This window comes from Triticum urartu, chromosome 1A (assembly GCF_056163025.1).
Source record: "Triticum urartu cultivar PI428250 chromosome 1A, HENAU_Tu73, whole genome shotgun sequence".
NCBI lineage: Eukaryota > Viridiplantae > Streptophyta > Magnoliopsida > Poales > Poaceae > Triticum > Triticum urartu.
Window position 1 is genome coordinate 89,913,031 of NC_141873.1, and position 11,919 is coordinate 89,924,949.

Sequence of the window (11,919 nt, forward strand, 5' to 3'; positions counted from 1 at the left end):
CAAATTCCTCAAGGCAATGATGCCCTATCACAAGGCCATGTCCTCCGTCATTCGTCAAAGACCGGACTTCCACACTTTGACCTCAAGCGAAGTGTTGGATGAGTTTGTGGCCATGAACATTTTGGATAAGACCGCCGACAATGCGGTGCTCCGTTCTCAACGGGCAAAGAAGCCTAACCTTGCATTGAAGGCCAAGCTCATAGTGGAAGACGAAGAAGAGGAAGAAGAGGAGAGCAACCCCGAAGATACGAAGTATGCATATCATGAACACATGGCACTTGCTTCAAGGCAATTTTGGAGCAAGAAAAACTCAAGACCAAACTTTAGCAAAAACAACTCGAGTGGTTCAAGGGGCAAGCAACGTGTAAGGACTTGCTACAATTGCGGCAACATGAGTCATTTCGTTGCGGAATGCCCGTATGAGAAGAGGGAAGACAATGGTGGCAAACTCATCCGAAAGGACAAGGCCAAGTCGTTCCCCAACAAGAACAACTTCACCAAGAAGACTCATCCCAAGGCCTTGGTTGTGCAAGAAGAGTACAATGAGGATGATGACGATGATGAAGATGATGAGTCGGTAGCCATGGCCTCCGTTGCCATTGCAACAACGTCACGGGTGTCTCTCTTCGACTCACCCAACGAGAGCATCACCGCCAAGTGCCTCATGGCTAAAGCCACCAACAAGGTAACCTCCAACATCAAAACTACCATCATTAATCATCCTTCCCAAACGGATAGCATTAATGAATTTGAGGGAGCTAATGTGGAGGCTAACGAGTTTGAGGCCTTTATGGGCAAACTCAAGGGAAAATCCAAGAAGCACTTTATTGCTCTCTTGGAACAACTTGGTGAGGCCAATGACATGATCGAGGCTCACGAATACACCATCTCTAAGATGGAAGGACATAGTCGTGACTATGCCGATGAGATTTCGGATCTCTCCAATGCTCTTGAGGAAGAGCGTGGTCTTCGTTTGGCTCTTGAGGAGTCACACAACATAGATCATGCTAAGTTAGAGAAAGATTATGATTATGCCCTCGTTGTTTCTCGTGTGCTAAATTCCGAGAAGGCCAAACTCGGGGTTGATCTTGCTAGACTCAAAGAGGAGTTTGATATACTTGACAAGGCCCACAAGGCCTTGAAGGGTATTCACGCTAGTCTCAAGGAGTCTCATGATCAACTCCAAGTGAAGCTAACTAAGGAGAAAGCAACTTTTCCTCATATGGTTTTAATTGATAATGCAAATGCTACTAACCCGTGTTGTGAGCATATACATCTTGTTGAGGAAAATGCTAAGTCGAAGGAGCAACTTGAGAGAGGTCTTGCGACTTGCATACAAGGCAAGAAGAACCTCAACGATCTCTTGACCAACCAAAAGGGAGGTGTGGCCAAGGAAGGGGTTGGGTACGTCCCCGACTCCAAGAACAAGAAGAAGAATGACAAGACCAAACGGCCTCCTCCTCTCATGCAAACCTTTGTGAGGGAGGGAGAGAGTGCCCCCGAGGAGAAGAAGAATAATAATGTCAAGAAGGGCAATGTCACCCCTCCCAACAAAGCCGGCGATTTTAATCCTTCTTATGTGTTATGTCATGCTAGTGATGGGCATGTTTATGCCAAATTTGTTGGTTCTCTTCATGAATACATTGAATGGTCTATTTGGGTTCCTAAGACCCTTGTTACTAACATCAAAGGACCCATTACAAAATGGGTACCTAAAACCAAGCATTGATCTCTTGTAGGTGTTTGCTTCCGGTGGTGGATCATGGTTGCTTGATAGCGGAGCTACAAATCATATGACCGGAAGCAAGGACTTGGTGGTGGACGTGCACAAGGTTCCATCTGTGCCCACCAATGTCGAGTGGGGTGACGCCTCATCTTCTAAGGTATTGGGACTTGGCAAGGTGGTCATCTCTCATGATCTCACGATCGAGAAGGTCATGCTTGTTGAGTCCCTTGCATACAATTTACTTTCCGTTCGTCAAATTGCAATCATGGGCCTTGCCACTTTCTTTGATATCGATACCGTGGCCCTCTTGTGGAGCAAGACTCTTAAAGTAGCCTTTGTTGGGCATGTCGAGAATGGTCTATATATGATTAACTTTTCGGAGCGACCCACTAAGACCGCGACATGCCTAATGGCTAAAGTTGATGTGGGATGGCTTTGGCATCGCCGTTTAGCCCATGTTAATATGAGATCTTTGCAAAGTCTCCTCAAGGGGGACCATGTCCATGGACTAACGAATGTTAGTTTTGCTAAAGATCGTGCTTGCAGTGCCTGTATCGAAGGAAAGCTACATGAGAAGGCTCACCCTCCCACGACTATCATTTATTCAAAGAGGCCTTTGGAGCTCCTTCACATGGATCTCTTTGGGCCTCCATCCTTCGATAGTCTTGGAGATAGGAAGTATTGCTTGGTGATTGTGGATGACTACTCAAGGTACACGTGGGTGTATTTCTTCAAGAGGAAGAGCGAGACCCAACAAACCGTCATTGACTTTGCAAATGAAGCACAACGTCAACACAATGCAAATATCTTGACAATAAGAAGTGACAACGGCACCGAGTTCAAGAACTACACCTTGGATGAATTTCTTAGTGATGAGGGAATAAAGCATCAATATTCCACACCATACACCCCTCAACAAAACGGTGTTGCGGAAAGGAAGGACCGGACGTTGATGGATGCGGCAAGGACCATGATGGCGGAGTTCAAGTCTCCGTACAACTTTTGGGCCGAAGCCATCAACACCGCGTGTCATGCATCCAATCGGCTCTACCCCCGCAAGGGCTTGAACAAGACTCCATATGAGATACTCACCGGTAACAAGCCCAACCTCAAGTACTTCCGGGTGTTCGGGTGTAAGTGTTTCATTCTCAAGAAAGGTGTTCGGTTGTCTAAATTTGAGGCTAGAGCTCATGAGGGCATATTTGTTGGTTATGCTACAAACTCTCATGCTTACCGTGTCCTCAATAAATCCACGGGACTTATTGAGGAGACGTGTAACGTGGAGTTTGATGAGAATAACGGCTCCCAAGTGGAGCAAAGTGGCACTTGTGATGTAGGTGATGAAATTCCTCCTCAAGCCATAAGAAGAATGGGTGTTGGTTTTATCCTACCCATTGAGGAACCCCTCGTGGCCGAAGGAGAAGGACAATGCTCCACTCAAGTGGAGCCATCACCAACCCAAGGCCCACACGCTTCCGAAGAACAAAGTGAAGGCCCTCAACCTCATGAACAAGACCAAGGGCAAGATCATACTCAAGATGGTGTTGACACACCAAGTGATGCCCAAGGTCAAGTTCTCTCCCCCGAGCAAGTTGAAGATCAAGAACAAGTTCATGACGGCGCTCAAGATGATCAAGTAACCGCTCCTCAACTCACCACCGAGGAGGAATTAGAGTGTCGTGCCACCAAGATTGCATCCAAGCTCTCCACCAAGGATCATCTCATGACGAATGTGCTTGGAAGATTAAGAAAGGGGGTAAGCACTCGTAGACAATTAGCAAATTATTGTGAGCATCACACGTTTGTCTCTTGTGTGGAACCCCACAAGGTCTATGAGGCGCTAGAAGATCCGGATTGTCTCAATGCCATGCACGACGAACTCAACAACTTCGAGCGCAACAAAGTGTGGAGATTGGTGCCAAGGCCAACAGGGAACCACAATATCACTGGAACCAAGTGGATATTCAAGAACAAGCAAGATGCCCATGGGAATATCATTCGCAACAAGGCTCTTTTGGTAGCACAAGGCTACTCCCAAGTCGAGGGTATCGACTACGGTGAAACCTTTGCTCCCGTTGCTCGTCTTGAATCCATTCGCTTGTTAATTGCATATGCTTCTCATCATAATTTTAAGTTACAACAAATGGATGTGAAGAGTGATTTTCTTAATGGTCCCTTTAATGAATTGGTTTACGTCAAGCAACCCCCCGGGTTCGAGGATCCCTACTTTCCCGATCATGTGTATCAACTCGATAAGGCGCTCTATGGCCTTAAACAAGGCCCACGTGCGTGGTATGACCACCTTACCGAGTTGTTACAAGACCGTGGTTTTGAAGTTGGGGTAATCAACCCCACTCTTTTTACTAAGAAGGTCAAAGGGGAGTTGTTTGTGTGCCAATTATATGTTGATGATATTATCTTTGGTTCTCCTAACAAAGCTTTCAATGAGGAATTTGCCGCTCTCATGACCTCAAAGTTCGAGATGTCCTCCATGGGAGAGTTGAAGTTCTTTCTAGGGTTCGAAGTGAACCAAAGAAGAGAAGGAACTTTCATCAATCAATCCAAATACACTCAAGACATGCTCAAGAGATTCAAGCTAAGTGACGTCAAGCCGGCTTCCACTCCAATGCCCACCAAGTGCCAACTTGACTTAGATCCCAATGGTAAAGTGGTGGATCAAAAGGTATATCGTTCCATGATTGGATCCTTGCTTTACCTTTGTGCATCTAGACCGGACATCATGTTGAGTGTGGGAATTTGTGCACGGTTTCAAGCCGCACCTAAGGAAAGTCACTATGTGGCGGTCAAACGAATCTTTCGATATTTGGCTCATACCCCAAACTTTGGCCTATGGTACCCCAGAGGATCAAACTTCAAGCTTGTAGGGTACTCGGATTCCGATTGGGCGGGAGAAAAAGTGGATAGGAAGTCCACTTCCGGAGGGTGCCAATTCCTTGGTTGCTCTTTGGTAAGTTGGTCTTCCAAAAAGCAAAGTTGTGTGTCTCTCTCGTCCACTGAGGCGGAGTATGTTGCCGCCGGTAGTTGTTGTGCTCAACTCCTATGGATGAGGCAAACTTTAAAGGATTACGGTGTCACTTGTGACAAAGTGCCTCTTTGGTGCGACAATGAAAGTGCCATCAAGATCTCTCTCAATCCGGTGCAACATTTCAAGATGAAGCATATTGAGATCCGGTATCACTTCATCCGGGATCACATTAGACGAGGAGAGATCGAGCTCAACTATGTCAACACTCATGACAACCTTGCAGATATTTTCACGAAGCCCTTGGATGAAGCAAGATTTCGCGAGTTAAGGCATGAGCTAAATATCATTGATTCGAGCAATGTGGCTTGAACCCTTGCACACCCTACCACGCTCAACTTGTTGTCTAGTTTAGGTGTAGCATGGACATAGGGGGAGTGTTGTTCTCTCAATGAACTCTCCCTCCCCCCATTATGCATAAATTGATTGTGTCTTTCACATTAGCCATATTTGATGGTACTTGTGCTTCAAAGACGAGTTTTGGTCATGGACACAAGGATAATTCTTCGCGGTGCCATACCAATTGACTCAAACATAGGTGGCCTCGGCCACCGTCCACTCTTCGGGGAGTTGGAGTTAGCCTTGCTGCTCTCGTGTTGTTTTCTCTCTTTCTCTCTTTGCTCTTTGTGTTAGGTTCTCCTAGGGTGTTGTTTCTCTCCTGCTTTTGTGCCCCTTCTTCCTCCCTTCGGATTGCACTCATTTGATCTTGGCTTGGGCTTAGGTGGTCAGGCGGTACAACCGGCACCACGAGCGGTTCTACCGCTGGTACCGGGTTGTGCTGTCCCAAGGGTTTCCGTTTGGTGCCTGGGCGGTTCCACCGCACAATCCCATGGTAACCCACGTCTGGTTCTACCGGTTGCTACCGTGCGGTACTACCACTGCCTTCCAGGCACTGGAAGTACCGCCTCCATCCACCGGTCTGTACCAGACGAGCGGTACAACCGCTCCCCTAAGCGGTTCTACCGGGGCGTGCGTACGGGCCTATATATACTCGACGGGGCTGAAGGGCTGTCTTTTTCCCTTCGTCCTTGTTCCTCTTTTTTCTTGCCCTAGCAGCCGGCCATCTCTACCCCTGCCTTGGATCTCCGTGGATTCTCTCCGTGGAGGCCTTCCGATCTCTTCCCATGGATGGTGGTAATGCCTCGTGTTCTTTGCCTCTAGATGTTTGTTTAGGGTTATTCCTTGCCTAGGGCTTTACCCATCTTTCCGCGTTTAGTGTTCGTTCTATGCCTTAGAAGAGTTCTTTGTTAGCCTCCTGTCTTGTTTGCAGCACTTAGAATTCGGAATATTACTTGTGTGATTCGTATGACTCGGTTAGATCTATCTTCCCTGGTAGTGCCACTGTCAGCGGTTCTACCGCCCCTACGGGCGGTACAACCGCTGGAGCGGTACTACCGGCGGAAGATCCGGTACAACCGGAGTATATCAACCACTAAGCACTGTTCTATCTTCTCTGTTTTTGCAACTTGTTCCTTTTCTGCTAGTGGGTGCAATCCTCTCATCCTTGTTGGGTTTTTGTGTGTTCTTTTCGTGTGTGTGTTCAGGTGGCTCTAGTTCTCGCTCTGCTCCTCGCAAGACCAAGAAGAGGGCACGAAGGACCTTGCGACCGGTTGTGTCAGATGATGAAGAAGTTGTGGTTCCCACCAAGCCCACTCGCCGTGAAAAGTCTGCAGCTGCTAAGCAACGTGTTGTCATGCCGTTGCATCGTTGGAAAGCCAAGGATTGGGAAGCCTACCGCTCAAAGAATCCGTATGAGGTTCCCATTGCTCCCCGTTGGACCACTGTTCAGTTCCGGAATGAGATGCAAGTGCAGATTGTTCATGAACTCTTTGAGCACAACAAGAACAGATATGCCAAGCAGTGGACAATTGATTTTGATCATTGGAGAAACAACATGGAGTATTTTGGTGAGGCACTAGCTCTCTGCGAGGAGTTTGATCTTGTCAAGATCATGTCAGTCAACTGTGACTTTGATGTTCAACTTATCCATCAGTTCTATGCCACGGTTCATTTTGAAGAAGATGATGCGCGCACTCTCACCTTCATGTGTCGCGATGAATTGTTTCACGTTCCCTGGAGGGCTTTCTGCAATGCTATTGGGTACGAGGATACCGGTCTGCAAGGAAGGGGTGGCATTCGCCCTCATGATTTTCCTGAGTCCATGCCTAAGGAGAAGCTTGCCCCTCTGTACATTAGGGGCCGTGGGATTATTGGAGAATCCAAGGATTTGGAGAAGGTCTATGACATCATGCACCGAGTGTTCCGCAATGTGCTCTTGCCCAAGGTGGGCAATCAAGATGAGATTCATGGCTATCTAGTTGATTTGATGGTTGCTATGAAGACCATGGTGGGGACAGGGGCAACGTTTGATGTGTCCAATTGGCTATGGAATGAGATGTACAACATGGTCATCTACCATAAAGTCCCAATCTACGCTCCGTTTGTCATGTGCTTTCTGAACTCTGTGTGGTCTGTTCGTCGTCCTGGAGAGCTCCTCACTTCTCCAGACAACCTCACTGTTCATGACGTCAAGCTCCTTAAGAAGAAGAAGCATGCTGAGCCTTGCTTCCCTGAACATGCTCCTGAGGATGTCTATGCTACTTCTGACGATGAGGACTTTGAGCTGGAGCCAGGGGCCAAGCCTTCGTGGGTGGCCAAACTTACTGCCAAAGTGAAGAAGACCTTTTGTCTCCAGGCTGACATCCAGAAGAAGATGTATGACGCACATGTCACTGAGAAGCTTGCACGGCGTTGCCAAATTGCAATGATGAAGCACCTCAACATGCAGGTTCAGAGTGGCTCTGAGAAGAGCATCACCCCAGAGGAGCGTTGGATCTCTACCCATAGCACCTGGACTGATGATGAAGCCCCTCCCCAGCCATCATCCTCGTTTGCAGCAGCGGACAATGCCATGGAAGAATCTGATCACGACGACTCTGATGATGAAGATCCAGATGCGACTGAGGAGTCAGAGGAGGACGCCTGAGCTTTGGGTCGCTAGCTTCGCTCTTTTCCTTTTTGGTGTCTTGATGCCAAAGGGGAAGAGGGTTCTATAGGTCTCGGGGATTTGCTTGGGTTGTTTTCTCTTGTTCTCGTGTTTTGTGTTTGTTTGTGGACTTGGTTCGTTCCATGCTGTGTGTCAGACTTGCTACTCCCTTTACCTTTCTGTTCGTAGGTCATTATCGTTATTATTGCCTCTAAGTATTATATTGTCTATCCTTTTGAGCTCAGAGTGATGAGTCTATAAAATCTAGGGGGAGTCTAGTCCTGAAAGTGTGCTCATGCTTTCTAACAGCTAGTACTTGTTGGGGCACACATTCAGGGGGAGTTCCGTCTAGATTTCATTGACTTATCTCTTGCAAATCATGTTGTTGTCATCATCCACCAAAAAGGGGGAGATTGAAAGGGCATTTCCCAACTTTATGTTTTGGATGATGATGACAACCCTTGGTCTAAACATGTGCTTTATGTTTCAGGTTCTCGATGCTTAGGCTTACATCGGATTGCTATTACCTCTCGAAGGAAAAGATCGAAGACGTGTCCTCTATGGTATTATTTTCTTTGGTCGTAGAGTACCCGTACTATCAAGAGGGAATCCTCATTAGGAAGCTCTGGGGGAATCAGTTCACGTACACTTTTCTCACCCTCTCTTTGCCTTCCTCGGGTGTGTGTGTGAGAGAGAGTTTTCCTTGCCTCTTCCCCTCTTTTCTTTTCTGCTCACTGTTTCTGCCCAGCGGTTGTACCGCTCTCTGGAGCGGTTGTACCGCTCTCTGGAGCGGTTGTACCGCTGGGTCTTGTCGCTCACCAGCTGTGCTCGAGCGGTTGTACCGCTGCCTCCGGGCGGTGGTACCGCCACCATGCTCTGCAATAGCTGGGGCGGTGGTTCCGTCCATGCACCGCTCCAGTACCGCTCTTGCTTCTGGTTTGATGCGGTTCTTGGGCGGTAGTGGCCCGATTGGTCCGGTCGTTCCACGGTGACCGGTACCACCAGTGGTCCGAGCGGTTCTTCCGCTCAGGACTTAGCCACCCAAGAGCTCAAGGCCATACGGTTGTTCTGGCCAGGCACCGCCCAAGTACCGGTCAAGCTCCTGTTTTGATGCGGTGTTTGTGCGGTGGCCAGGCGGTTAGTCCGGTTATTTTTCTTAGCCGGTACTACCGCCCCCCTGGTCCGATTGTACCGCTTGGTAGGGTTCTACTGATACACCGTGAGTCCCAGTTGTACCGGGACGAGGACCGGTTGTACCGCTGCAGTGCTAAAATCACAGTAACGGTTGGAAATTGAGGGTGACTATATAAGGGAGCTTCTCCCACCTACCACACCTACCTTTGACCTCTCTCACTCCACCATTGATGCCCTTCAAGCTCTCTTGCCCGATCTCCCTCTCTAGCCACTCAAACTTGTTGATTTGCTAGGGATTGAAGGAGGAGACCTAGATCTACACTTCCACCAAAGGATATTTGGTTCCCCCATACTTTCTTGTGTGGATTTTGTTACTCTTGGGTGTTTGAGCACCCTAGACGGTTGAGGTCACCTCGGAGCCATATTCCATTGTGGTGACGCTTCGTGGTTTCGTTGGGAGCCTCCAATTAAGTTGTGGAGAGAGCCCCAACCTTGTTTGTAAAGGTTCGGTAGCCGCCTTCAAGGGCACCAATAGTGGAATCACGGCATCTCGCATTGTGTGAGGGCGTGAGGAGAATACGGTGGCCCTAGTGGCTTCTTGGGGAGCATTGTGCCTCCACACCACTCCAACGGAGACGTACTTCCTCTCAAAGGGAAGGAACTTCGGCAACACATCCTCATCTCCACCGTCTCCACTCTTGGTTATCTCGTGCCTTTATTTAAGCTAGCTTACTTGTTTTATATCTCTTGGTTGCTTGTGTACCTATCCTCGTTGCATCATATAGGTTGTTCACCTAGTTGCATTTCTAGACAACCTATTTTGATGCAAACTTTAACTTGTTAAAGAAAAGCTAAAAATTGTTAGTTGCCTATTCACCCCCCCTCTAGTCAACCATATCGATCCTTTCAGTTGTCCCTTTATTGTATGAAATGCAATCGCCATGTAATTGCTTTATTTTATCACTAAGCGTTAGCGATAGTCGTTGACGCAATAGTTGGCAAGACAACAACGATGCTACGATGAAGATCAAGGTGTCAAGCTGGTGAAGATGGTGATCATGACGGTGCTTTGGAGATGGAGATCAAAGGCACAAGATGATGATGGCCATATCATATCACTTATTTTGATTGCATGTGATGTTTATCCTTTAGGCATCTTATTTTGCTTAGTACGGTGGTAGCTGATATGTATCCATCGTATCTATAATTTTTGATTGTTCCATGCCAATATTATTCAACTTTCATATACTTTTGGCAACTTTTTATACTATTTTGGGACTAACATATTGATCTAGTGCCCAGTGCCAGTTCCTGTCTGTTGCATGTTTTTGGTTTCGCAGAATATCTATATCAAACAGAATCCAAATGGGATAAAAACCGACGGAGAATTATTTTGGAATATTTGTGATTTTTGGGAAGAATATCAACGCGAGACGGTGCCCAAGGTGGCCATGAGGGTGGGGCCCACGACCACTACAGGCAGGCGCACCCCCACCCTTGTGGGCCACCCGTAAGGCGGTTGATGCTCTACTTTGGCCCTAAGAAAGCTAATTTTTGGAAAAAGATCTGGGCGAAGGTTTCAATCCAATCAGAGTTACGGATCTCCGAATATAAAAGAAACGGTGAAAGGGCAGCAGAACAGAATGCAGAAACAGAGAGAGACAGAGAGACGGATCCAATCTCGGAGGGGCTCTCGCCCCTCCCACGCCATGGAGGCCAAGGACCAGAGGGCAAACCCTTCTCCCATCTAGGGAGGAGGTCAAGGAAGAATAAGACGAAGGGGGCCCCTCTCCCCTTCTCTTCCGGTGGCACCGAAACGCTGCCGTGGCCATCATCATCATCACCGCGATCTACTCCAACACCTCCTCCATCTTCACCAACATCTCCATCACCTTCCCCCCTCTATCTACAGCGGTCCACTCTCACGCAACCGGCTGTACCCTCTACTTGAACATGGTGCTTTCTGCTTCATATTATTATCCAATGATGTGTTGCCATCCTATGATGTCTGAGTAGATTTTCGTTGTCCTATCGGTGGTTGATGAATTGCTATGATTGATTTAATTTTCTTGTGGTTATGTTGCTGTCCTTTGGTGCTCATCATATGAGAGCGCACGTGGATCACACCATAGGATTAGTTGTATGTTGATAAGACTATGTATTGGAGGGCAAGAGTGACAGAAGCTTCAACCTAGCATAGAAATTGATGCATACGGGATTGAAGGGGGACCAATTTATCTTAATGCTATGGTTGGGTTTTACCTTAATGAACGTTAGTAGTTGCAGATGCTTGCTAATAGTTCCAATCATAAGTGCATAGAATTCCAAGTCAGGGATAATATGCTAGCAGTGGCCTCTCCCACATAATACTTGCTATCGGTCTAGTAAAGTAGTCAATTGCTTAGGGACAATTTCGCAACTCCTACCACCACTTTTCCACACCCGCTATATTTACTTTATTGCTTCTTTACTTACAACAGCCCCTACTTTTTATTTACTTGCTCTTTATTATCTTGCAAACCTATCCAACAACACCTACAAAGTACTTCTAGTTTCAGACTTGTTCTAGGTAAAGCGAACATCAAGCATGCATAGAGTTGTATCGGTGGTCGATAGAACTTGAGGGAATATTTGTTCTGCCTTTAGCTCCTCGTTGGGTTCGACACTCTTACTTATCGAAAACTGTTGCGATGCCCTATACTTGTGGGTTATTAAGACCTTTTTCTGGCGCCGTTGCCGGGGAGCAATAGTGTGGGGTGAATATTCTCGTGTGTGCTTGGTTGCTTTATCACTAAGTAATTTTTATTTGCTGTTCTTAGTTGTTTTCTATCTTTAGTTATGGGTAGGAAACGCAAAATACCAAAAAAATAGTTGTACCTACTAAACCAATGGTTGAAGAACCACTCAAAATCTATCACACTGATGAAGCTTATTACTTGGATCATCTTCGATCCCTATGTGCTCGTGCTGAAACCCCAAGTAGCTCAGTTGAGGGCAAATCTTTAGATGAGCATGCTTGTTATGTGCGAC